This window comes from Gavia stellata, chromosome 1 (genome assembly GCF_030936135.1).
Source record: "Gavia stellata isolate bGavSte3 chromosome 1, bGavSte3.hap2, whole genome shotgun sequence".
NCBI lineage: Eukaryota > Metazoa > Chordata > Aves > Gaviiformes > Gaviidae > Gavia > Gavia stellata.
Window position 1 is genome coordinate 18,818,544 of NC_082594.1, and position 12,594 is coordinate 18,831,137.

Sequence of the window (12,594 nt, forward strand, 5' to 3'; positions counted from 1 at the left end):
GTGGCAACTCTCCCACCATTAAATCATGTCCCTAAAGGGAGAGGGAGAGAGGTGAAGGCAGTCACAGTGGAGACAGGGATGGGAAGAGATGGAGGTGGGATGAGTAAACGGCCAACAAGCTTATTCTCACAAACACATTGTAATTAAGACCAGAATAGTAATAATAAAAGTTTCTTATGTAATGCTGAATACAACTATTTTACTTTAATTTTGATGACAATTTTTCTGTTTCACTGAACACTGAGCAGAAAGCTTCTTACAAATGAGCTCTTAAGTGCATCATGTAAAATTTGAGCATGCTAGAATAATCTGCTCATTTCAAAGGGGCCGATGTACTGAGGCTTTTTCTTCCTAACTGCCCATGCAGTGCTTCAGATTGCTTGTTAGAGCAGTTAGGCATATAGAATATTAATAAGAAATATCATGCTTTTATATTAAATTAAACTGACAGTTTAAAATTAAAATACTTTGTATTATCTTCTTTTTTGAATTGTGGCTGCTAATGGAGGAAACACATATTCAAGGTGATTTTTAGGTCATTTTTACAGGAAAACTAATGCTAAAGGGCAAGAACTTGAATCACTGCATTTCAGTACAATGCTAATGCAGATACTGTCCTGGATGGTCATAAAATGAGCATATTTATGATGACAAGCTGTAAGATTATGGCACTCTAACTGCCAAATTTAAAATCTGAATGGTAAACAAAGGAACTCATTTCAGGCATTTTTAAAAAACTGTTTTAAAAAGACAACTGTAATGATGGCAAATGTTCATAGATCTGTTCTGTATGCATGGATTTTCCGTATGTGATAGAGGACTATAACCACGGAATAACAGAAAATAGTCCTGGAAGAAATATCATCAGGTCATCAAACCTGTGCCCTCCACTCCTGCTATACCAGAATGAGGGACCTGTCTTTCATTGGTGAGCAGTTCATTAATCACTGATCACATATCACACTTGGTCATTCTCATATCATGTATAAATCCTTCAATAATTAACATGAGTAAACTGCAGGGCTTTATAAAAGTTTGAAGTGTATTTTTATGTAACTTTTTCAAGGACAATGCAACAGTCCCTATTTGCAAGTGGCACTCAGCTTTGACAGAAATGTCCCTGGGGAACTGAAACCAATTTGAGAGGTAAAGTGTTATAGGTTCTTGTCAGAGCTGGTCAACACAGCTATAAGACTTTCCTATTGTAGTTCTGAGGTCAGTGCAGCTTCTTGACAGCCTGGAGGTGTTTAAAAATTATTTCTTATTTTGGTTCCTGAATATCTGAAGATTTTGCATAGTTTTGGAGGGGAAGGAAAACTGGTGGCATCATCTCATCCTTGTAGATAATAAGGGGTGGGAACTCACATTTGGGAGGAAGACCTGAGGTCTCCACAGCCGTTTACACTAAGACTGTGCAGATTTCAGAGGACTGCAAATAAGATTTGTCTTCCATTAAAGGGTAATGCCAGAGATGTAAAGACTCTTAATGTAAATGGAATTTCTCTGATCAGGTGTGATGCCTCAGTCTGTACACAACACACACAGAGTGCATGTGTTGTTTCTTAATAAGTCCCATTGTAGGGTCTAAAAGCATTAACTGAGTCTGAAGACTTAGTACAGCCACTTTTCACAAGTGACTCATTTCTTGACTTTTTCTCTGCAGATCAGTGGCTTTTGATCACTTCCTGATCATGCTGCATAGGTTCCATCGGGACTACATGAGATGCTGTGCAATAAAAGCCCCTAATCCTCTACGGTTCTTTATCTGAAGCTTGCCTTGCCCCCAAGTCACATTCAGGCCATGGAGAGCTTTCAATCCTGAGTTGCCTCTAACTCTTGCTCTGTTACTACCAAGAACTTTCCCAACCAGCCCTCTCTGCCTACAACCTCTAGGGGAAGAACCTTGGGAAAGGGCAATGCTTCTGAAGAGCCCTGGTCCTCAGGGCATGGATTCTAGTCTTGACACATCTGGTTATTGTATAAAAACACAGTCCTTGTAGCAGAAAGTTCATAATCTAAGCAGATGGAAGACTTAAAAGGTGGGTAGAGAGAGAAGATGGAACTGGGAAGTCATCTGTCCAAGGTCACATAAATGATCAGTGCTAGAAGTGGGAATAAAAGAGTAACATCCCGGGCTCTCTATCCCAGTATGTAGGTGATGCTAACCACCTGCCTGTCATTCTTTACAAGTAAAAGAGAAAAAATTGAAGACTGATGACACCTTTTTTTTTTTCCTCAAGATTTTGTCCTTGCCTAGTGGTGCAAGACAAAAGGAAACAGCCAACCAGTTCAGATCCACTTGGCCATAAAAAAATTTGTGAACTGGTCGGAGCATTCATCTACTGCAAGGATCCTACATGGCTTCCCTTTGTTTTCTTAAAATGTTCAGCATTGCCAATTGATTTAAATGAAGATGAAACTGTTCCTGACACCTTTAGCATATTGTCTGTAAATCAGAGCCAATGCTGTCTTTTTGTTTCATAAAATGGCTGTGTTTCAATGATAAACACAGCCAAAGGGGCACATTTTGGTTAAAGTTTCTTTTATAAAAAAATGTAGTGTTTCCAATTAGTTGAAATCTCCTTTAATAGAACAAAGTGATTTTTTAAGCAAGGTTTTCTTCTAGTTGTCGTCTCTCTTTGGGACTTATGGGGGCTGGCTGAAGGAGCCCCTCAATTTTTAGCTGAACATTTAAAGTTAGAGTTAGCGAGTTAGAGCACTGTCAAGTGCTTTGCGTATGTTCAAGTCAAGTCAACAGAGACAGAAGTATTTGGGGTGTACTCTGGATTTGTCCTGACTGAGTTTGGCTGTTGACCAGTGTGGCCTGAAGCTGGAGGCTGCGGACTAACCCCATGCACAGGAGGTTGTGGGTTCTGGGAAAGAAGGGGTGAGGATGTGGATACTTTAGGGACATTTATGGCAAAAGAGATCATCTTGTGCAACAGAAAGGAAGGTGGTGAGTGATGGGAAGTATGGGATTATTTGAGAAGGGAGGACAGAGCGTGGCACAGTAGTGCTGCTGGACCGAAGCAGAGGGGGGAGTGAGAAAATGGCACCATCCCACCTATAAGTGGGAGAGCAGAGCAGGCGAAAGGAGGTCTTCAGCATTCCATCCAAGACAGAGGGCTACTAACCCCCAAACCTCTCCCCCAATTCAGCATGCTACCAGGGCCCCCCTTACTGCTGCTGTCAGTCAAGCTCCAGCCTGTGCTCCTGCTTCCCCACCTTGGCTTCCTCCCCAGAATATCACATAAAAAGTCTTGTACCATCCCAAAATGTTCTTCCCCAGCATCCCATATTGTCTCATACCCACCCCACAGGCAGTGAGCCCCTCAGTCTGAAAAGTGCTCTGGAGAGCCTCTCCCCTTGGGTGTCCCCCAAAGCGCAGTGCAGAGGTGTTGAACCTGAGGGTGCAGATTCATGGTCCATTTCATGTGACTGAGCCATCTGCTCAGTTGTTTTTTTCTAGGTTTTCAGCGAGATCAGTTCCGTGATCTGACCCACTGTGAATCCAAACACCACCTTGTGTTGGCACAAGGGAGGGAATGTGGCTGGGGTCGGAGAGAGCAGGGGTAGAACTATCCCTTTAGGTAACAGACCAGACTTAGGTCAGCTCGAATCAGTGATGACGCCAGAGCTGGATCTTCAGGGACTCACAGTCAGCTGCATGGACACCATATGGGTGTCAGCTTCCAAGTGTGAAAATATTGTCCTCAACCACTGCATATTTCAGTTTTGTCACACACATCGTGGGGTTGCTAACACTTCCCTATGTAAGGGAAATATCAGTCATAGTTGATCAATGTTTGTGAAATGCCAAATGCTACAGAAATCTGGAGTAAGATGTATCATCTCACCTTAGCTTTGAATAAGACACCTAGCAAAGCACCAAATTCCTGTGTATTGTATCACTTAAGCTTTTCAAGCATCCCACTCATTGTGCGGCAGGTTATACTTTACAATGATACCAATGCCAGAAATATTCAAAAGAACCTCTGGGAGGTAGGTGCAGGCTCTCAAACTCCTTTGCAGTGACTTGACCCCTCAAGTTTACAATCTGTTTTTTTCTGTTCCTGGAGTGCTGAGCACAATGGGTCTGTAATTGAACAGCATAACTTCTGTGTAGAAGCTAGTGCAGTAGCAGTAATATATAATAGTAAAAATAAACTCAGGTTCCTAATGGCCTGCAGACAATGACACATTACAGTGCGGAAATATACAGTATGTGAGTAGGGAAATTAGAGCCCTTCCTTGTCCCCATCTTCCATTTTCCTCACAGGGGAAAAAATGATATGGATTTTCGAATGTCTTAAAGCTGAAAACACTGGGCTCACATTTTTTGTGGCAGTGGTTTAATTCAGTTCCTCTTAGAGATGAGATCAGACTAGTAGATATAGAAATATCACCAGGTGAGGAGCTGCAGTTGTTGACTATGCTGTGAGAGGTATTGTGATGATGATTATACAGTAAAAGTACAAGAGTGATTAGATTACATGAAATACCATTTTTTTTAATATGAAAAGCTAAAAATGAAAGGAAACCTCCATTTGTTCCTATTTAATTTTTTCTTCCTGCGTGTTGAGCTCAGACTTTGGGCGACGTGCAGTGTGAAGGTAAAGTGATTGTAGAAGACAGTATGACAAACTGACGTTACCATAGAACAATAATAGAGGAAAGTACATCTTGATCTTCAAGTCCAGATCCCTCCTATTGCAGGCAAACATGCCATTTTCTCTCTTGTGTAAGCATATGAAGCTCAGTCGGTTTGTTGGTGAAAGCAAGGGAGAGAAACAGAAAAAACTGTAGCATAGCTGAATGTTCAATTGTTCATTAAACCATCATTCATAATTTAATGGTAATGATTAGAATGGTTGGTAACAGGAGTTTGGGAAACATGTCAAAACAGAAATGACAGATAAAAGAAAAACTAAACAACCCCCCAAATCACAGGCTTGTATTATTTGCAATGCCACAGAATGGCTGTGAGATTTTTGTTCCACTTCTTTCTTGGAGGTAGAATTTCTTAGATCTAAGCACATGAAAAATTGAAAGAGCAATTTTATATTATATTTACAAAGGAATAGATTTATTGAATACTTAGACCTGCTAAAGAAATTCACTTATCTAATCCAACCAATATACTCTATGATCCTTTTTCCATGGCTAAGACCTTTGGTGGAAAAATAGTTGAAATATAAATCCAGCAGCTCAGAATCAGGAAAGAAAATTAAGAAGTTGTTCATGGCCTTCTGTTAGTCTCAACTGTTGCCTGGTAACTGTCTAAAAATTAACTGTGCATCACCTGGCTTCTAAGGACCGTGGCATCACTAGGAAACCTGGCATCTGCTATGTCTTACATTGAAAAGCAGAACTTCATGGCTTGGTTATTATGATTTTTTGTCATAATCAGGGAAGTTATTCAGCTACACAGCTGAGATGCTTATGGATGCTTATGGTAAAGTCATTTAAAATATTGTATAAACTACAAAACCAACTTGTTTTAAAGTACGGAAATTTCACACAATCAATTTCTGCTGTTACTATGTGGCATTCTACAGTTTATTATTTATTTGGGTGGTGTAGATATTTTCTTTAGTTTCTTTCCTAAAATCTGCACCTTCTGAGCTTCACCCAAGCTTTGCATGAGACTAGAACTGGTATTAAAGTGGATGAAACCTGTGTTCTGCAAATCACATAATCATTTAGGTTGGAAAAGGCCCTTAAGATCATTGAGTCCAACTGTAAATGATTCTATTGAATTGAGTAATTAACCTGGGACTGCAAGCTGCTCCCCTCTTTTATGCTTCTGGCCACTGACCGCTGAATCTGAAGGCACTGCTGTAAAAACTTATTTCAGTGCATTGGAAAATCTGGTCTGAGGTGAGATTTTTTCCAAATTGTTCACTTACAGACACTGTGTCAGGTTATTGTTTAATCTTCATCCTAACGTTAATTTTCTGTGCTTACAGTGCTCTCCTTTGCAGAACCTCAGAGAGTCCTGCACACACCAGTTAATTAAGCTTCACGATACCCATGTGGGTGCATTGTTTTACTGTCTTAATTGTACAAAAGGGAGAAGAGAATCACAGAGAGATTAAGCGACCTAACCAAGGTCACTTTGTTAATTAAAATTGAAAGTTTATTTGCTATCATAGAACTACTTGAAAACTCTTAAAATTAGGGATTTGGTTTAGGTAAGCTCCTAAACAGGGAGCAGAATCAGAGAGTGCTGACTTCCGTCACTACAAATTTTTCTCATCTCTCCTGATACTAGAAAGAGCTTGACTCCTCTCCCTGTGCTGTGTGTGGTCTGACTGGAGGCAGCAGCCTATATGAAAACCAGATAAACCTATAGATACGGACTATGTTAGAGTGTCATTGGGCACAATGGCAGGGGAGGGAGTCCCAGTAACCCACCAAGAGACAAGAGCATCTCCCCAGCATCCCTGGACTGTCACAGGGGACCCTCAGCCCCAGGGGCAGGGGGACACCCAAGGGGAGAGGCTCTCCAGAGCACTTTTCAGACTGAGGGGCTCACTGCCTGTGGGGTGGGTATGAGACAATATGGGATGCTGGGGAAGAACATTTTGGGATGGTACAAGACTTCTTATGTGATATTCTGGGGAGGAAGCCAAGGTGGGGAATGGGAAGGATCAAAGTGGTCTGGGGAGGAATGAACGTGCAAAAATAAAGGGAAGGGGGATAAAAGGGGCCACTGGTGTATGAACAGTGTCTGGGCAGCACACTTGTCTGGCCTTGCCCTGCACCTGGTCAGCACAGCCTGATCTGCCTTCTCATCAAACTCCATTTCTAACTATTTTCTTGATTGAGGGACTCTCTATTCTGTGCGCATATGTGTGTATGGGGTCTCAGTGCCAGCCATAAGAGTCAGACCATGGGTCAGAGTGTCTGTAATGCCGTCAATGAGAGTGAGTGAGGGTGTGTTTGTCAGTGTGGGATCACCAGTGAGCTTCAAGCTGGGCTAGCTGGTGACATGAGGAGGTGACATGATCTCACGTCATGAGGGGTCACGAGGTGTATGTGTGTCTGGGAGTGGGACAGCATGAGGAATTGGCCGCTGGAGGTACCAGAGGGTCCAGGCCAACCACCCAAGAGGCCATGGGGTCTGGGTAGATTGAGATGTGTGTGTGTGTCTCTGTGCACGAGGCAATGGGGAGAGTGAGGATCTGGGGCCAGCTACGGGGTAGTCTGTGTCTAAGCCCAGGTACAGGAAGGATCCACACTCTGTGTGTGCGTTTTTGTGTGTGTGTGCAGGGAGGTCTGTACCAGCAGCTGGAGTGGGGCTGCAGCCTCGGGGGCTCATATGTCCCGGTGCCAGCACCTGGCGAGACCGGGATCCAGCAGCTACTGGGCAGACTGAGTGCCTGAGCCCAGCTGCTGGAGGGATCCACATCACGCATATTTATATATTTTTCCTAACAAACAACAGACCTTCATCCTGATCAGCCAGAGAGGGCAACAGCATAAGGCCGTTGCTGCTGAGTGTGTCTCTGTTGTTCTGTGTGGCTGTCGGTATATATGTACGTGTGTTGTATGGGTGTGTGTGTGCCTATGGGAATACACGCTCAGCCTTGCAACTGTGTTCAGTTTTGGGCCCCTCACTACAAGAAGGACATTGAGGTGCTGGAGCGTGTCCAGAGAAGGGCAATGAAGCTGGTGAGGGGTCTGGAGCACAAGTCTGATGAGGAGCAGCTGAGGGAACTGGGGTTGTTCAGTCTGGAGAAGAGGAGGCTGAGGGGAGACCTCATCGCTCTCTACAACTACCTGAAAGGGGGCTGTAGAGAGGTGGGTGTTGGTCTCTTCTCCCAAGTGACTAGTGACAGGACTAGAGGAAATGGCCTCAAGTTGCATCAGGGGAGGTTTAGATTGGATATTAGGAAAAACTTCTTCCCTGAAAGGGTTGTCAGACACTGGAACAGGCTGCCCAGGGAGGTGGTTGAGTCACCATCCTGGAGGTTTTAAAAGACGGCTGGATGAGGCGCTTGGGGACATGGTTTAGTGGTGGACTTAACAGGGCTAGGTTAACGGTTGTACTTGATGATCTTAAAGGTCTTTTCCAATCTAAATGATTCTATGATTCTATGATTCTATGAACTGGCTGGACTTGGGGGAATGGAGTTGCAGCAGCCTCACCTCCATTGAGCTACTGATTCAGGAACCCCTGACAATAAATATGTGTATGTGTTTACATAGCTATACACTTAAATGTGTGTATATGTGTGCCTGTGTGTATGTATGAGACACAGTTTAGCTTGTGAGTATTCCTGTCACGCAGTTGCATTTTTCAGATGGGAAGAGCGGAGAAAACTGCAGATTACGGGCATATGGGAAAGCCAATCAGCCATCTCTGTTGACACTGAAGACCTCTATACACAGCTGAGCTATCTTTTATCCAAAAAGGTAGCATCAAAGAACATAGATAGTAATTTGTCTCAGGAAGGTCAAACACCGGCATGTGTGGTCCTTCAGAAAGCTAAAAAAGCCTCATTCTGCAGCACCAGAAGTCAATCTTTTATATGGCTTATAAATCTTTCCAAGCACTATTTTCTACCATCGCAAGTGACACTCATCTAAAATGCTTGGAGAGCAAAATCTTTTGTCAGCAAGCTTTTTCTAACATCAAACCTGTAAAAGCAAGCAAACCTAACATTTTTACGTTTTCAGGCTTGCTCTTCATGTGCAGGGCAGGGACTATGTTGGAAACAAAATGAAAAGAACTTTTTTTCTCAGAAGGAGAATGGAAGTCCAAATTGTGCACATTCTTGCATCTTTCAAATTGCTAGCTGTGAGGTTGAAACCTAATAATCATTATTGTCTTGAAGTTGGGAATCCCATGTGTATCAGTACAAGCTCTTTTTTACATATTCTTTCACAAAACTGCTGATGACAATCTATGTGATAGATAAATTGCATCCCACTCATTTTGATTACAGCTTTCTATTTCTCTTTTGGAATGACTGCCCCAGTATTTTCACATGAGTGAACTAAAGGGCTGGAAAAGACAAACACCTAAGGGGAAAATAACAAAGCAACAGCAATGGTGACTGTAAATTGACACAGTGAGCGAAGAAGGGTCATTCCCTGTCACTGTGTCTGCTGCTGTGGAGACTGACTTGAAACAGTTCCAGAAGAAAAGGACCAGGCCACTTCATACTGGTTCTGTGCTATGGGCAAAGTTTTGTTTACTAACTAAAGCCCTAAATTTACATCCCCTTTAAGACTTCTGTGTGTTGCCACAGCCCATATAGTGCATACAGTAACACTTTCAAAACACATGATCTTCTGAAAATGAGAATGAGACTTGTTATGAAACTGATTCAGATGAACTAGTTTCTGTTAGAAAAAAATCCCTCTGGAGAAGAGTATCCCAAGGTCACACAACAAACCCTAGGACTGAGCTGTTAGAAAATAATTGATTGGTAATAAACTGAGTAGAGCAGATAGATGTACAACATAGGTCTGTGGGGCCACGCAGTGATGTCCTGGAGCACCTCATGCTGAGCATGCTGCGAAAGCTGCATGGCGGCTGCTCAGCCATGCTGTGCCGGGACACTGTCTCTGATTTTGAGCTATGACAAGGCTGGGTTGCCCTTCTGGCCTGGCTCAGGTCCTTGGGAGTATGCCCATGGCACAGCACAGGCACTGGTAGAAATATCCAGCGTAGCTGTAACCAGCCATGCCAAATTCTCTCCTGGTCATCAGCTGATGGAACTGTAATAAGGCAGGGGGACCTGGAAAATTGGTGCTTGCATTAGCATTACGGCAACAGGGTGTCTTTGAAATTTAGGCTAATTATTAAAATTTTGATGGTTCCCTCCTGCTCTGTCAACACTTGAATGGGTTACTGATTAATTTTACAAGTCCCAGTTTTCACTTTGCGGTATTAATATTACCCATCACTAACTCCTGGCAGATTGTTGTAGGATTCTGTTGAAATTTGTCTGGTATTAAATGGGTAGCAAAGTGATAAATCGGGGCCTGACAAAGTTCCTACACTACCTTTCTTAATTCTAGCTAGCATTTATGGTCACCTGGCATGGAAAAGCAGCCTCTGCCCAAATGCAGCAGAGTTTGAGACTGTGAATGACAAATTAAAAACATCTGATAGAAGTCTTTTTGGTCTGTTTGTTTTTTGAAACAGGAAAGATGCCATTTTCCCACCTAGGTTTTTTGAAATACCAGTAAAAAAATTGGGCCTACTCAAGGCAAAGTTGTTGTGATGCCATGTTTGTGTGGGATCATTTTCTTAGACAGTCATTTACCTACAAGCAGTATGCCACAGCTCAGGAGACACAAGGCAGGTGTATGTTGGAAGAACACACTGTTCCACCTGCCAAGTTTATTTTAAATGTACATAGCATAAACAAGCTTGCAGTCCGGCTGGAGTGCCACAGTCTGTGTGGCAAAGCAGATAACTCTTTAATTTCTTAAAGAAGCAATGGATGGAAAATAACCGCACAAACTAAGGGAAATTGATCAGATCTTGGCCAAAAAAAGTTAATGATTTTTGTTTAATACACTAAACTGCTAGCAATGAAAATGATCGCGTTGGTTTGGTGAGAAGCCCATCTTGGGAAACGGTCAAGGACATTTCTGCTCAGCATAGCCACACTCTCAACCTAAAGACCATTTCAGTTTCCTTGAACTTGTCCTCCAGTTCCCCTGCCAGGGAATGACCCATATTGGTGCAGGTTTGCGCCCCAAAGACCATTATGAGTATTTCACTGGTACACAGCCAGAACTAGATTTATGGACAGGAGACACCTGGACACCCAGGTGACACCTGCATTTAGAGCAGCATCCTGTGTTCACGGCAGTATCTGAGAAGGCGGCAAACGTGAATGTGAGGTGATTTTGATAACAATGTGAGGAGAAAAACATCTCCTTACTCTCATTTGACATTTCTCAGTGCATCCTGTCTACTGTCTGTCATTTAGGTTATACACTTTCTGTCACAGAGATTCTCTTTATTCTGGGTATAATACTGAGTCAAACACATTGCTGGTATTATAATCTTAACTATATGTATTTAAATATGAGTGCTGCTCATGTAGGGAAATGTCAAGGCTCATTCTTGATTTGTTATATGCAACTGATTTAACTGTTTTTTGAAAAAATTAGTATGTCAGCAATGAGCTATTCTTTGTCACAGCTCTGTCCTGTAGACCTTATGTTAATTTACTAAACAGAAGGCCTTGTGCTCAAGCCAGTCTATTAATGTGCAGTCAATATGGCTAAGAACAGCAAGGAAATGGCCAGAATAGTGCCATAAACTGTGTGAAAATGCATCTTTTCAGTAGGCTCTGTTGTTTTGGATTGTGTGTAGTGTTACCCTCTCAAAAGAAGATAGTATGGCCATGGAGATTCACAAAAATGAGAAATTTATTTCATGAACCTTTCCCCAGGGGCCTTGCCCTCAGGTTATATAAATGAGAACAGCTACAGTGGGGGCTGAGCTACAGCAAATTGCACTCCATGGTTTACTGTCAAGATGGAATCAATATCTTTGGAGACTCTGAGGGTGCAGGGTTTTAGATCTATGTAAAATGGTAATAGGAAGTTGAAGTGGAGAATGTGCTTATTAAATTCTCAGATGACAAAGATATGTGAGAATGTGAAAGCGCACGGAGATTGAGAATGGAATTCGGGATTATATGGGTAAATTGGAGAAAAGATCTTAAAATAGGTGGAGGTTCTGTATTCAGAAAGGACTGGTCTGCTGCGTAAAAACTGAATGGGGGAAACACAGGTTAAGTATCATTTCCACAGAAAGGGACTTAGGGTTTGCCATGGTTTATAAGATAACCACGAATCAATACTTTTAGGCTATGACAAAAAAAAAAACCCAGGCATCAGATTGGGACATAAAAAGGGATGCCTGGAAATAATCCTTCTATTCAGAACAGATATAGCGTTTAGTTTGGGGCTCTGTATTTTGAGAAAGATGTGGAGAAATTACAAAAGACTTCTGAATGATGTGGCCTAAGAGGGACAGATGAAGGAATTGTGATTCTTTATTCCAGAGAAGAAAAGGCAAGGAGATGATACGACAGCAGCCTTCAAGTATGGAAAATACATTCTCTATAGCCAGAATAAGGAACAGTGGGTTTTAATTTTGGTGAGGGGAATTCAAATTCAAAACAGACTCTCTAAGACCTTTTCTATAGTGAGAATTAATCCCACTTTCAGCAGTGGGTGGCCTGCTGATAATGTTGTCTGGTGCAATCCCAGAGCAGAGGCATGGAAAAGCCTAATTTACGCCAGTGGCACTTACTCCTGTTAATAACTGTTGATGTCAGGGCTATATCCCAATACAGATAACTCATTTTGGCAACCTCAGACTTCTTTCTTTCCAATTTTAAGCCATTTCACTTTAGGAAAATGACCTATGAAACACTCAGCTAGGCTGACAATGACCACAGTACCCTGATGTGATTGTAAATTACAATGAACACTAAAGCAGGGGTTTCTCAGAGGACAGCCAACTCAACCTTAATTGTAGTGAAGGCAATGGTGGTCATTTTCATGCCAGTAGAAGATATCCTACATTCTCCATGGAAGTGATGGATCCAA